The 14,113-nt window shown below is 39.7% G+C and overlaps 1 protein-coding gene across 1 annotated transcript in view; it reads right to left on the bottom strand.

Annotated features, from left to right (window-relative positions):
- Positions 1-14,113, bottom strand: part of LOC101575222 (IQCJ-SCHIP1 readthrough transcript protein) — an 890,224-nt gene that overhangs the window by 285,847 nt on the left and 590,264 nt on the right. The gene's annotated exons all lie outside the window — the stretch shown is intronic.

Below are 14,113 nucleotides of genomic sequence, written 5' to 3'. Positions count from 1 at the left end.
TGGGTGATTGGCAAAAATTAAAAATTTAATGTTTGTACTTATTAAATCTTCCTAAGGAATTCTCAGAATCTATTTAATGACTAGATTTCCAATTCCATAGAATCTAATCAAAGATTTATAAAAAGCTAGAGCTCAATAATACTATTCTGTTCATTTCCTCCTTTTTGAAAATTACTAGCAACAGTTAAACAATGATCAAGTCATACTCTTATCTCATGTAACATGGTTCTACTCATGCAATTCCTCTAACTTTGAGCTAGCCAAGTATACATGGCTACTGAGCACGTGAAATTTGATTTTCTGTCTGAATTTAAAACATATACCAGTTTCAAAAACTGTACAAAAGAAATACAAAAATCTCAATAATATTCTTACATTGATTGTAGTAAAATGACATTTTAGTGTATTCAGTTTAATAAGATCTATTATTAAAATAAATTTCACCACTTATTTTTATTTTTTAAATGTGGCTAATAGAGATTTTTAAACTACATGTGTGGCTTTACCTTATATTTGTATTGAACTGTACATAAAGAGTAACATTTAATAATGCTATTTATGTTTCATGATAGTGTTCTGAATTAGTGTTATGGTTATTTAACATCTTCTAGCCAAATTGCCTGTCTTTGTCAAAGATTAAAACTTCTGTTTAATCTTAAAAAAAAAAAGAAAACACCTTTTAACAGATAATAGTACCCATATGTATTATTAGCTTTTTCCTCCTAAATTCTGTGTTTAAATGAATAGAAACACATTTGAGTTCAACTATTATTTCGTATTCTTGTACTTTCCATTTCTAGAATTTTTTTTAGAGTCCAGTGAGATTCTGCATCTACTTATTTATCTTCTTGAGCCTAATATCACAGTTTTTTTTTTTTTTTTGGCAGAACCAGGGATTGATCACAGTTATTTTAACATCTGGGTCTGAAAACAATATCTAAATCGCCAGCGCACGAGCTTCTGTTACCTCTTGTTTTCTTCTTGGGCTTTGGCCTGCATGCTCAATTTTGATTGGATGTCTCACATTCTGTACAGACAGTTGTGAATGCTGGATGCTGTTCTTTGTAGAAAGTATTTCTGGTAGTCAGAAGCAAGTCTCTATAATCCACTCACTTGAAGCTGGGATCCAGTGTGAGGTTTTTTCCTTTCTGGTCACCTGTTCTTCCTGAATGTAGTTCTCTAGAGTGGTTCTCTCTGTTTAGAGAATTTAGTAGTGCTCTTCCTTCCTCTTTGATGAGACTTGACTCCAATTTTTATCTCCTGGAATTACGAGACCATCAAAAACTGTACTTAAATTTTTTGTTGCTATCTGTTCGACATCTTGGTCTCTTATTCTGACTTGTTTAAGAATTAGTAAATAGCATTAGGTGAAAATTTGCATAGAATTCGATTGGCTTTCTTTCCTACATCATCTTTATTTCTTGGAATATTAGAGTTCTGGATGCCTTAGTAAGTCCCAACACTTTTGCCCAGCCACATGAAACTATGAAAGTTTTGTGGTCTTATCTAACTTTTAGATCTGACTTCTTCTAAAGCATTTAAAATTCTGCAAATTTGCTAAGATGACAGCGCAACACACAATGTTGGAATTGCCTGGATGAACTGCTCTTGTCAGGATCGTGAATGTCCAGTCTTGGCAGCCCGAGCAGCTGGCTACCACTCTGGGGTATCTTTCGGATAGCAGCACCGCTTGTTCTCCTTAACGGGAAGAGTGTGGGTTCTTGTGTCAGGTGGACCTGGGCACAGATCTTGGCTTACTCCAAACATTTGCTAGTTCATGGAAAATTATTTTACATCTTTAAGCCTTGGTTTATCTTTCTGTGGAATGAGGATAATAATAGTATTATAGTAGTATTTTCCCTCATAAAGTGACAAGTAAATGCAGTACTGTGCTTAGATTAGTGCCTGACAGACATGAATGCCAAGATAGTCTTATTTTTCTGCCCTTTGTTTTTATGACAGCCCTGTGGAAATATTTGCTTTACCATGCAGTTTTAGAATAACAAAGACTTAAGTACATCTGCTAGCATAATTTTAAAAAGTCTTTGTTAAAATAATGGCTCTGAGAATCCTATCATCTATAATTTCAGAAAATTAATTATTATACAAATCTCATTAATATTATATAAATTCAACTGCCATATTATAGCTGACTGTCACTGGTTGGATATTTGCTAGTCCTGAGGCATGTACCAAACAGAGGGCAAGGACATAGCCTAGAGACCAGTTTTTTTAGGGACTACTTTGAAAAGAACAAACAACACAGCAGCCAGTAGAAAGCAGCATGAGGAAGACAGGCCTTGCAACCAAGCGGTTTCCTTTCGTTGTCCTGAGTATGGAAAAGCAAAGTATTATCTATATCTTTGAGTAAGTTGTTTCATTTGCTAGGCTTTGCTTGGTGGAGAGATGCCCCCTAAGTCTGCTGTTGTACTGTGTAGCAGCTCATTCATGCCCCAGATGAGCCAGGAGGGATGACTGGTGGCACACAGAGCCATGAGGGTAAAGGGTGGCAAGTCTGGATAGGTATTCCGAGAAACAGGCCGGAATGACTGGCTTCAGGTGCCATATAAGACAGTGCTCAAAACTGGACATGACCCAAGAGGTAAACATAGAGATGGACTCAACAAGCCTTCATTTTAAAAGTAGATAATTTACTCCATTGTGTTGCTATTGTTAAGAGAAAAACATAGGAGTAAGCTCCAGAATTGGAGAACTTTCAGTCTTAGCCTTAAAAGGTACTATGGAGTTCACTACATATGATCACTCTTTGTGTCAAATCCTCCAGAAGGAAAAACTACGACTAACTATTCCACTAAGGTCTTGTATTTTCCAGCTGATTCTCTTCCATTCTCTATATCTGTAGAAAGAACAGTTGGTGTACATATCAACAACACCTGGAGGAGGAGAAAAAGTGTGAAGGTTGAGAGTGCAACTGAGTTTATTCTGGGACAGGTGGGTGGCGATAAATTGAGCATTGGTGATAAAGCTCTAGAGTAGTGTAGAGAAGTATTGCACAAGTAAACAGGCTCTCTGGAAACAAATACAATCCCTAATTTGTACTGTTTGTTTAGTTTCACAGTATAAATATTCCCACCATTGTGGATGGAAGCTACCAATATGTAGTGAACCATTACCTTGGAAGGAAATGTGGAGGAGAAAAGATTTGTTACTTTAATCAACTTTAATGTTTTTTGAGAAAGAGAATTGAAGAATTCTGTTATGTTGGGCTTTTGTTCTATGGGAAATGTAATGCTATTTCGACTGGTACAAGTGTATCTCCTTGTTAATAAGCATGATTCTGAGAAGAAAAGAAGGAAAATTATACACATTCTTGAGCACCTCTTATTTGTTATGAATGTCACAGATTTATACCATTTATGCCTGACAATGATCCTAGGAGGCATATATGATTGCCATCACTTGTGGGTGAGAAATCAGGCTCACAGATGGGAAATAACTCTCCAAAGATCACAGACTTAGGAAATACTAGATTCAGGATGTAGACATTATCCTTTGCTTAGGACACTGTCCCACATAAAGCTCTGGCTTCTCTGGACCCAGAACAAAGGGCCATCATCCATGGAAATCAGAGTTCCTCATTCATTGCACCCACTAAGAAGGCTTTCTCTATGTTCTTGCATTTTTTAAGTGCTCCTTTCTTGCGTTCTGTGCATTCAAGTCACTCCAAAGTCAAATGGGTAGAGTTGGTTCAAGTGCACTGTGAACTTTTATCCCAGTGCCAGAGTTTGAAGTTTTCAGGTCTTACATATGAGGGAAGCTCTGAGTTTAGTCTCAGGCTACTCTTTGTCCAAGGGCCTATACTGAACCAGTACCGCAGTTGCTATGGCTCACCCTTTGTATTTGAAGGCTCTTACAGCCCTTTCTGTTTTTAAAAAATATGGCCCTCAGTCTCTAGGTAATCATTTTTCTCAATTTAGCTCAGGATTACTTCTTGGCCTAGATTGAGCCAGAATTTATAGCTGCATTTTCAATCTCCAGGTAAGCAGGTGTCTAGCCCTCTATTCACCCAGGCCTGGGAACTTTTTAAACTGATGAGGCTGTGGAATATGAATGGTAGGTGAAAAACACAGCGTTGTGTTCAGCTATTCCTCTAGTTTCTGTCGGATTTCTGTTCTGCATCTCTTTCCCAGCAGGAACCATCTGTTTTTGTTTTGTCTTTTTGAGACAGGGTCTCATTATGCAGTTTAGGCTGGCCTTGAGCTTACTTTGTAGCCCAGGCTGGTTGCAAACTCATAATAATCCTCCTGCTTCAGCCTCCCAAGTGGGATTACAGGTGTGTGCCACCAGACCCAGTGAGTCATCTGTATTTGATACAAATCACTTTTATACTGAAAGCTACATCCTGTTCTACAGTGATCATAACATACCTCCGCATGTTAAAGGAAGTCACTGGCTTATCTAGGCAAAGGCTTGTGGGCCTCATTGGCTTAAAAAATTAAAACATACCTGGATGAATACTGGAATGGCATAGAAGGAACTCCAGGGGCTTAACTTGTTACAGAGAAGCAAAGCGTAGGTCTCTTAGTGCGAGGCTTTAGAGTCACAGACCTCTTTGCCTTTCTTACATTTAACAGTTGATTAATCTTCAACCTTCCATTGTTGATCCAAAAGAGACTACTAGGGGAATGTAGTTTAGAGAGCTGCTATGAGGACCAGCTGCAATAATACATGTCTAAAGCTTAATGCAATGCCTGGTTCTGTAAGTAACAACCATTATTACAACTTTTTAAAAGATGTGACACTGTGCATGATATTTACAAGATTGTTTTAGTACATGAGATGCACGGTAACAATTTACACTTTTATTACCTTGTTATTCATTAAATTGGAAATAGGAGTTTTGTGCCTTTTAGAAAAGCGCTGTTCCTCCTGCAACCAAGAGGCTTGTACTCAACGTTGGAAGAAAGCTTTCCTACTGATCTAGCTAGCATTCCAGAGCCATGCTGTCTGTGTGTTAAAAAGAGTGTAGGTGTAAGTGAAATCGGGATGCCTTTTAAATCAAGAGAGAACTTAAATGCATCATCAGTAGGGTTTTCTGGAATACATCACATTTTTCTCTGTAAGATTCTTTTACCTTAAATCTTCCAAATCTTACCTGAGCACCCTATAGCCTGCCCCCCAACATGTACATCTACCACTAAAGACAACGTGGGAAACAGTTGCTCTTCCAAGTAGAAAACAGCTGCTTGTCCTTTTTGTTACTCAACATTAGGACATTAAATAAAGGCATCAACGAAGGATGCATATACTTTTAAGTTTTCCCTCCGGTAAAAATCCCCCTCAGCCATTTTCATGTTCAGTTTTTTATATACATTTATTATTCTTGTCTCAATTATAGCCATAGAGTAAATTCAATTTTGAATTTTAAAAAAACATTTTTAAAACCTACTATATCAGAAGTGCTTGAAGGTCTACTATAGCTTTAGGTACATCATTTGCTTAACAATTATTCAACTGAGAATTTACTATATGGCTCAATCAATGTTCCTCTAACAGAGCATTCAGGCAGTTGCTAAAATCATACAATAAAATATTGGGATATGCATAATATATTATATATGCACAAATATATTTACATACATATATTTCCCTACATGAATGATATCTTTGCAAAAAAGAATTCTCATAATTGGGATCATTGAAGAAAGGCAGAAATGATTATACAGAAGACAAGTTTCTGAACATTTACTTGGAGAATTAATGAATGTAAGGTTGCATATGCCTATATCTGGTAACCTGAACAACTACTCTGAAGATAACAATATGCACTGTAACAACCACTGTTAATTTCCTATGATCTTGTTTTGAAGTTCCATATTGTTTTCATTTCCTTTTTATTCTCTTTAAGATATTAGTATATAAAAGGTACCAGTTATACTGTTGGTCTTGTATATTACTCTTTGAAATAGAGCAGTAGTGTGCCCAGATCCCAGCAAAGTTTGTCAGAAACAAGGAGAATTTCTTTTCAGATGGTGCATTTCTCCTGTTTCTCAGGCACTATTTATTTATATAATTATGTTAATTTAAAATTGGCCGCACTTTTTAACTTGGAGTGATTCTATTCCAGACTGACAGATGTTTTGACTTTTGTGTCTTGGACTTGTCCCTTCTGGGGCCTCATTAATTTCTGGTCAGCAGCACACCTGCCCATGTGTCTGCTGGTCCTCTGCCTGCCTAGGAAGCAAAACTGCAGCTCCTGAGGCCCAAGCCTGAAGCACAGTGTGGGGCTTCAGCACCGACTCGAAACAAAGCTGCTTTGGGGTCATCTTTTGAATCTGGAACTGTTTATTTCTTCACTTCTGTGATAAATAGGATGCTGGTGTGCTGAAGAGAAAGGTCAGAGGCTACCTGGGGGCCTTGTAGCTGGAGACAGATGTCCTTATCACAACATGCACACACACACACACACACACACACACACACACACACACACACGTGCCTTTATGCTTCAGCTGCCTTTTAAATACAGAAGCAGAGTTATTGTCTTATCAGAAAATGAAAGGATTAGCAGTGTTCTTGGAAGCACAAATGGCTTTACTCTAGGCACTGGAGATACCTTGGAATAAGAAAGAGAGCAGGAAATAAATATGAGTTACATTGGAAGAAGGCACCACAAAGATGGAGAACTCCCAGGGCATGAGAATAACGTTTTGGCTCCTTAGAAGCTCTGAGTCCTGAAAGGAAGCAGGAGTAGACTCTCTCTCTCTCTCTCTCTCTCTCTCTCTCTCTAGGAATGAAACTCAGGACCCTGAGCTTGCCAGCAGTTTGTTCTGCTGCTGAGCTCTGTCCCTGGCCCAAGGGAGCCACCTTGAACGCTAACTTGTTGAGTGCCCCGCAGTATAGTGCACTCAGCAGCGTCAAATGCCTGTGTGCACTCACAGACTCCTACCTTCTCCTCTGCTTTCTAGCCCACCCAACTATGTCCATGTCATGAATCTGCAGGCTTCTTGGTGACAGGATGAGTGCCTTGTTGATGATAGGATGATGCCACATCGCCTAGAACCCCAAATCACTCAGCAATTTCCCTTCCAAATGTGACAAGAGATGAATGACTTGAATGAGATGTCAGAAAGGTGCAAGCATTTGCTTACTTACAGGGGGAAGTTAACGTGTGATGTATTTTATATTTAGTATGTTTGTGAGGAAAGCAAAAGATATGAGCTTCTGTGCATTATCTGATTGCAGGTTGATTCTATGATTAGGTAGTTTAAGGAATGACAGGATAAGAATAATTTTAAAAATTTTAATACAACACTAAGGGTAAACTCGAAGAAAGGGAATGGATTTGCTTCTGTTTCTTCTGGTGTTCCTACTGTCTTGGAATGGTGACATCTATGCCTAATAAGACTCAGAGAAGCACCCAACCCCATGTATGACTATGTGCTGGACACCATGGCAGTTACGAAGACAGAGTTGAGCACGACAGTCCCAGCCTGCTCTGCCTCCAGTGGTCCCTCCTCACCATGTCCTGCAAAGTATTATTTCCCAAAAGTTTCAGGGCCAGTTCTCTCAAAGAGTATGAGCATGAAGGGAGAGAAAAGATGCAGTTGCTATGCAACTTTTACTGTATACACAAAACTGATGAATGCCATTGTCTCTTTCAGTAGTCAAAACTGGGTTGTATGCATGTCACAGTTTCTAGATGAATTACATCATGAAAGGACATGCTACATTATGGAAGTAAGCATGGCTTATCATTGTACTACTAAGTGCCATTATTTCTTATCCTTTGTTATCCATTTTTTATTTTGTAATAAAAAAAGATTTGATAAATGTGGACCATTCAGTGGCTTCCAGGATAAATTTTAATAGTTATAAAATTAACAAGACATTGTGATGCATTTTTCTTAGCAGCTTTTTTGTGGAGCATTATGCTGCAAAATTACATTAAGCTCCAATATGCTGTAGGAGGACGCAAGCACAAGAGGCAAGAATTCTGGAACTGTGACCAGGATACCGGTTCTTGTTTTGTGATGCTACAATGAGTGTCATCCGAATGGGCTGGGTCCTGGCCTGAGTCAGCACAGTCCCCCATAAAGTGGGGCAGGCATGTCTTGCATTTGCCTAGATAGAGAGTGGTTATGAAAATAACCACTAATGCTTTACTACTTGGCAAAAAACCAAAAAATAGAACAAACAAAACCCCTGCTTTATACATCATGGACCTAATGTCTTAGTACCTGCCTTCTTTAGGATTTTATTTTATAGTTAGTAAAGCAAACACCATGCACTAGAAACCTCTAATATATAATGTTGCACAAAGCACTGCCATTTGTTTGCTTTTTTCAGGCCAAATAAAACTAGAAAGCAGAGAGAACAGCGCACTCATGCTAAAACTTTTGGACCGCGGCCTAGATTAAAAACAACAATAATGACAAACACAAAGGGTACAGTCTTCCAAGCTATAGAAATTCGTTTTATGGGCTCCAATAAATTCTTGGCAAATAAAGAAGTATGAAGCGATCTGTAGTTTTTGTTTGGCTAAAGCCAGAGGGTACCCTTTTCTGGGAGAGAAAACAGTTTTCCTAGAGAGAGAGGGTGCTGGAGCTGGGAAGGACTCTAGCTGGCAGGGGAGAAAGCGGGCTGCCCACTGAGGTTGGCGGCTCAGCGGGGTTTCTGTCTCTGGCTCCACTAATCCTTCAGCTTTCATAAGCAGGGGGAAACCAAGGCAACGCTTCCAACTTCTCCAGAAAGGGGAAAGCTGTTAGGCATGCATGTCTGCTGCCCGAAGCATAGAGTCATGCAAAACAACGGTCAGCGACATTGAGGATTTCTCTTTATTTGCAGGCATTACAAGAGAGATTTATAAAGTAGGCTATTGAAATGCTCCACGCTGTTGTTCTTCACTGGACTTCCTTTTCTTCCGTTAAAAAGAGAGGCGAGGAGAAGTCCGTTCACATTTTTTTTTTTCATTGAAAGATAAATGCTGATGGAAACTTAGTTTCTTTTTTTTTTCTTAATTGAAGAGCTTTCCATCATTGACCTGACACAAATTTACAGCTTGAACTAACAGCCCTGAAGTAGATCTACTTATGTATTTTATCTAAAGTCACCTTTAAAATTGCTGAAACAGCGCTGTTTACCCTGCTAAGGACCGCTGTGAAGGGAGAGAAAGGAGGAACCGAGGGGGGGTGCTGTGATTTATTTCGCCAATCAGTGGGGTGGACAGGCTGGCCATGTGGCTTTTGGGTGTCATCGATAACGATCCTGCAGCAGTTCCCTAGAGCTCTCAACCCCCGCAGGACTCACGGAACAAGGGTCTGGGTTGGAGGTCTTACCGCCAAGCTTCAGAAAACTGGTGAATCATAGCTTTCCCAAACCTATGTGGGTAGACAAGTTTCTGCTCCAAAGATAAAAAAAATATTGCGGGTGCTGGGGAGATAGCTCAGTAGAATAAGCACTTGCTTAGAAAGCGCAAGGACCTGGGTTCAATCCCCAGTAAAGAAAAAAAAATATTGAGGAACCAGGAACTGCCATTTTGGATTGCTATTTGAAAAGATACAAATTTGTATAGGAACAACTTTAAGAGAAAACTAGAACAAGAACAATGGAATATGTTTAATAGTCTTCCCATTGTAGATGAACACTTTGTACAAATTCACGGAGACTTTCAAGTGTGTGTGTGTGTGTGTGTGTGTGTGTGTGTGTGTGTATTGCAGTTTATAAAACGAAATAGCCATTTCATGTCTTTGAGTTCACAGTGGTTCTTATGCATAAAGGTTTTTAGCTGAATAGTTTTGTTACTAAGCCAAAAATTCCTAGTTTCTTTAATACGTTTGTTCATTTTCTGTGCTAATTACACAATAATACAGACTGGGAAGTTATAAAGAAAAGAGGTTTATTTTGGCTCACAGCTTGGATCCAGGGCTAAAGGCCACATCTGGTGATAGCTTTCTTGCTGGAAGAGCCCCAAGGTAGCACAAGATAACTAGCAAGCCTGCCTTTATAGTAGACTTACTCTCAAGGAAAGCCATTAATCTAATAATCTGTTGGCGCTCTGATCAGTACATAAGATCCCATCTGATACCACTTCTTAATATCTCATATGCTTACATATGAGTTTTAGAGGGCACAAGCCATATTTAAACTATAGCAGAGCTCTGTGTAGAATTAAAAGTTGGACTCAGTGATATTTTGGAACTAAATGGCAAAAACTAAAAGACCTATGAATTAATTCAACTCTATATAAAGCATCTCTGATGCTTTAAGGTCAGATAGATTCTTTTGGTCAAATCACTTAATCTCTCTTAGTTTCAGTTTCCTCATATTTAAAATGTGGATTGTGTATTCACATGAATATTCTTATGTAGGGCCATTTTGAAGATAAAATAAGACCATAACACTGAGAAAAAGCTTAGGAAGATGACGTTTCCATAATTGTTCTTTTAAAAATTTAATTCTGAGCTCACAACTTCCTTATGACATCCTGAAGCAAAACACTAGATCACTTTTTCTTTTCAGTTTTAACATGTCCAAATTATGGATTTTCTTTCTCTATTCATATCCTGTTTTATAATAAAGTTAAAGGAGGAGGATGAGCTCCTTTGAAATGGTGTTAATGATGTTCAACAAATATTCTGGCTGTCTACTTTCTGAGCACAAAAAGAATTACACATTTTGGATTCCAGTAGTTGGAAGAGACCATATGACACTTAACTGTTGAGTTAAGGGCCCCACGTGCCAGTTCTCTTGTTCAGCATGTCCAGTAGAACTTTCTGTAATGATTGAAATGTTCTCAACCTGCACTGTTCAGTAGAGTGGCCTCTGCTCACATGTGGCATTGAATATGTGCAATATTGCTTGTGCAACCAAGAAAGTGAATTTGTTTTTTGGAGATGTGGTCTTTGTAGTTCAGGCTGGCCTTGAACTCACTCTGTAATCCAGGCTGGTCTTGATCTCACAGTGATTCTCCAGCCTCAGCTTCCCAAGGGCTGGGATTACAGGTGTATGCCACCAGACCTGGCTAAGAAACTGAATTTTTCATTTAGTGAATTATAAAGAAAGTATAAATGACCAGGCAATGATACCAGACAGGATAAGTCTAGGTGGTGGGCTCTTTAGCAACTGGCTCCAGCCATAGAGACAATGACAGTGTATGGCAAAATCTTAACCAACCTTCAGGGCACCTACCACATTGATGAGAAACAAACCTGTGTTCCCCTCAGCCACTGAGGTTTGGGGGTGGCTATCACACTATGGCCTATTCTATCATAAATAATCTACCATCTAAAGGAATACACTGTTGCTTTCATTTCAATCATCTATCCACTAAGGAAGGATTTCTGGGCCACTACTCCCTCTGTGGCTCTGTGGCTAGTCCAGTCCTAGAGTTCCTGAAAGAATCATTCATAACTTACATGACTGATGCAGTTCTTGGTGTGGTAATCATGCTCTGTCAGGAGATAATAAGGCCTTCTGGTTGGATGCAGGAGACAGTGTGGGAAATGCTACCCTTCTCAGGGGTTGGGGCCCAATCCTGCTAGTATTCTAGGTCTTCTCTCTTGAAAAGTGTGTGCATCTGACTCTCTGTGAGGACTTGACCTCTGTTCCTCCTTGTTTCCTCTATCAAGGCTGGAAGGAGAGAAACAAATGCAGGTTTGATGGAATCTGGATGGGACAGAGGAATAGACCAAGACTCCGGAGCTGTGGTGCAGCTATACAGGCACAGAAGAAGTTGTGTCCTAGTAGAAACTGACCTTGCTCATCATGAGGAGGCCCCTCTTGATGGACAATTACATTTTGATTCTCCAGCACATAGAGATGGAAAGTTTTCATTCTGGTATTATTTTCTGTTCTTTCCAATCCATTTTTATTATTACGATTTCTTATTTGGCAAATGGTAACATAATTCATACCTTCACCCAAATTAGAAACCTGGGTGGCATCCTAGACTCATCTTTTCCTTATCGCTCACACTCCACTGAACTCTGTGGCTCATGTGTCCTCATCAGTTCCACGTTCTGCACCATGGCCTAGCATGGTAATGTGCTGAGCGATCAGTGTGCTGCACAAAGGCGCTGGGCCTGGGAGGCTCATCTGCATCCAACCCAAGACAGCTTCATAGCCCACAGAGGCCACCATTATCTTTGCTACTTACAGGTGGTACACAAGTGCCTTCAATGCCACAGTTTACCCTCAAGATCTTTCACTGAATGAAACAACCTTCTGGCCTTCAGTCTCCTGGCTTTGCTACCAGTGACCATTTGCAAATACAACTCTGATACCGACATTCTCTTCCTTAACACCCTAAATTGCTTTCCACTGCCATCAGAAAGGTATAAGCCTCTCAGTGCGGCCTGTAAGCCTGTCTGTTCGCCCCTCTAGCTCTGTCCCAGCACCCACCCTTCCCACAGTATGGAGCCCTACCACCTGAGGCCCTTTCAGAGCCTTGCACAGGCCCTGTCATTTTAGCTCTGTGGATCTCTATCTTACTGTACTTCTGCCTGGAATGCCCCCACCTCTAGGCTCCTCTTGGGTTGTCCAGGAAATCCTTTTTTTGAAACAGCCAAAGCACTATAGTTCTGATGTAATTTTTCCTGTCCCTGTAGAAGGGGAAATGATGTTTCCTCTTTCGTACACTCACAAAACCTACTCTCATGACACCTGTGCACTTTCAATTCTCGCTTTTGCCTCTGCGTGCACTGCTGACCCTGGGCAGTCTGCTGAGAGACGTTTCCCTGCATGTCCTCTGCACTTGGCTAATGTGAACAGGTAGCGTGTTCTGCTTAAATGTCTGGAAATGAATCATGAGCTCCCCTTTTTATTTTTAAGGATTACATGCATAGCTGTCCAGCAAAATGCAACTGAAATTAAAATCTTCACCTATTTGTTTAAACGTAGTAGTTTGAAGTATATAATTGCCTGCCCGGACTCTATTATTTTCAAAGACTTGTCAGCAGGGAGACGGGCTATGCTAGGAGGAGTTGGAGATGAAGGAGACATAGTTGAATATACTGGTATTCCTCCACCACTCCTCTCCCCTGAGCCTCCCAAAATGCAAATAGGAAAAACAGCACACCATGGTTAGGCTTACAGAGATAAGGCAGCTGTGACCCAAAAATGCAATGAAGAAACCGCGATAAGGACATTCAACTGGGATTCTTAATGGATCCTGAGCTCTGCCCAGCAATTTAATTGTAGTCAAATAAGAAAAGGGAACTTTAATATGAGAAAATAAAGTACCATTGTGGGGAAGGACATATGATTTATTTAGAGAAATCATGGCCTTGCGATTTACAATTGCAAAGGAGTTGCTTTGCACATTAAATAGAAAATTTATGCCTGAAGTTCTCAGTTGATTGCTGTAGAAAAGGAACTTAAATTCCTATAGGCAGTCCTCTTTTTCTAAAACCCCATACTAATCTGGGGCTGCTGTACTGCCTAGACTTTGGAGTGATACTCTCTGTATTCAGATTGGGCTTGACATTTCCCAGCTGTTTAAATTTTTTTTTTAAGCATTTTAGTTTTTTATGTCTTTGATCCAGGGTCTCACTAGGCAGCACAGACTTGTAGTGATCCTCCTGTTTTCAGCCTCCCTAGTGGGGGGATCACAGGCTTATGCCACCATGCCCAGTCTCAGTGGCTGGCTCAGCACTCCCAGGGTGGGCCGGTGTGGCATGTGGTCCCAGGGATGGAACCCGGGTCCTTGTGCTTGCCTAAGCAGGCACTTAGTCCACTGAGCTATCTCCATGGCCTCTCCTAGCTGTTTAAACATGAGTGTTGCATGTCTTTAAGTCCTCAATCCTCATCTACAAGATGTAGATAATACAATATTTAAATGTCCATGGAATACCCATCTCTGACAAAACTAAACAAAACAGGGGATATAAATAAAGGACCATTTTGAATCTGTATATACAAAATAGAATAGATATGTAGCTATTTTATCTTAATTCAATGAGAAGAAAAATTTGTACTACTAGTATTTGGACAGGATATCATGTCTACATCTTGTACTATGGATAACCACTACAAAAACAACAACACAATGTATTAATTTTTGTAACTGTTCTACTAACCTGTTTTGAAACTGTCTCTGCTGTTTCTCAATAAAATTAATTTAAAACAAAGAAATTGGAGGGAACAGAGTAAA

The sequence above is a fragment of the Octodon degus genome, unplaced genomic scaffold, assembly GCF_000260255.1.
Source record: "Octodon degus isolate 3935 unplaced genomic scaffold, OctDeg1.0 scaffold00115, whole genome shotgun sequence".
Classification (NCBI taxonomy): domain Eukaryota; kingdom Metazoa; phylum Chordata; class Mammalia; order Rodentia; family Octodontidae; genus Octodon; species Octodon degus.
This window is presented reverse-complemented; position numbering and strand designations above follow the sequence as displayed.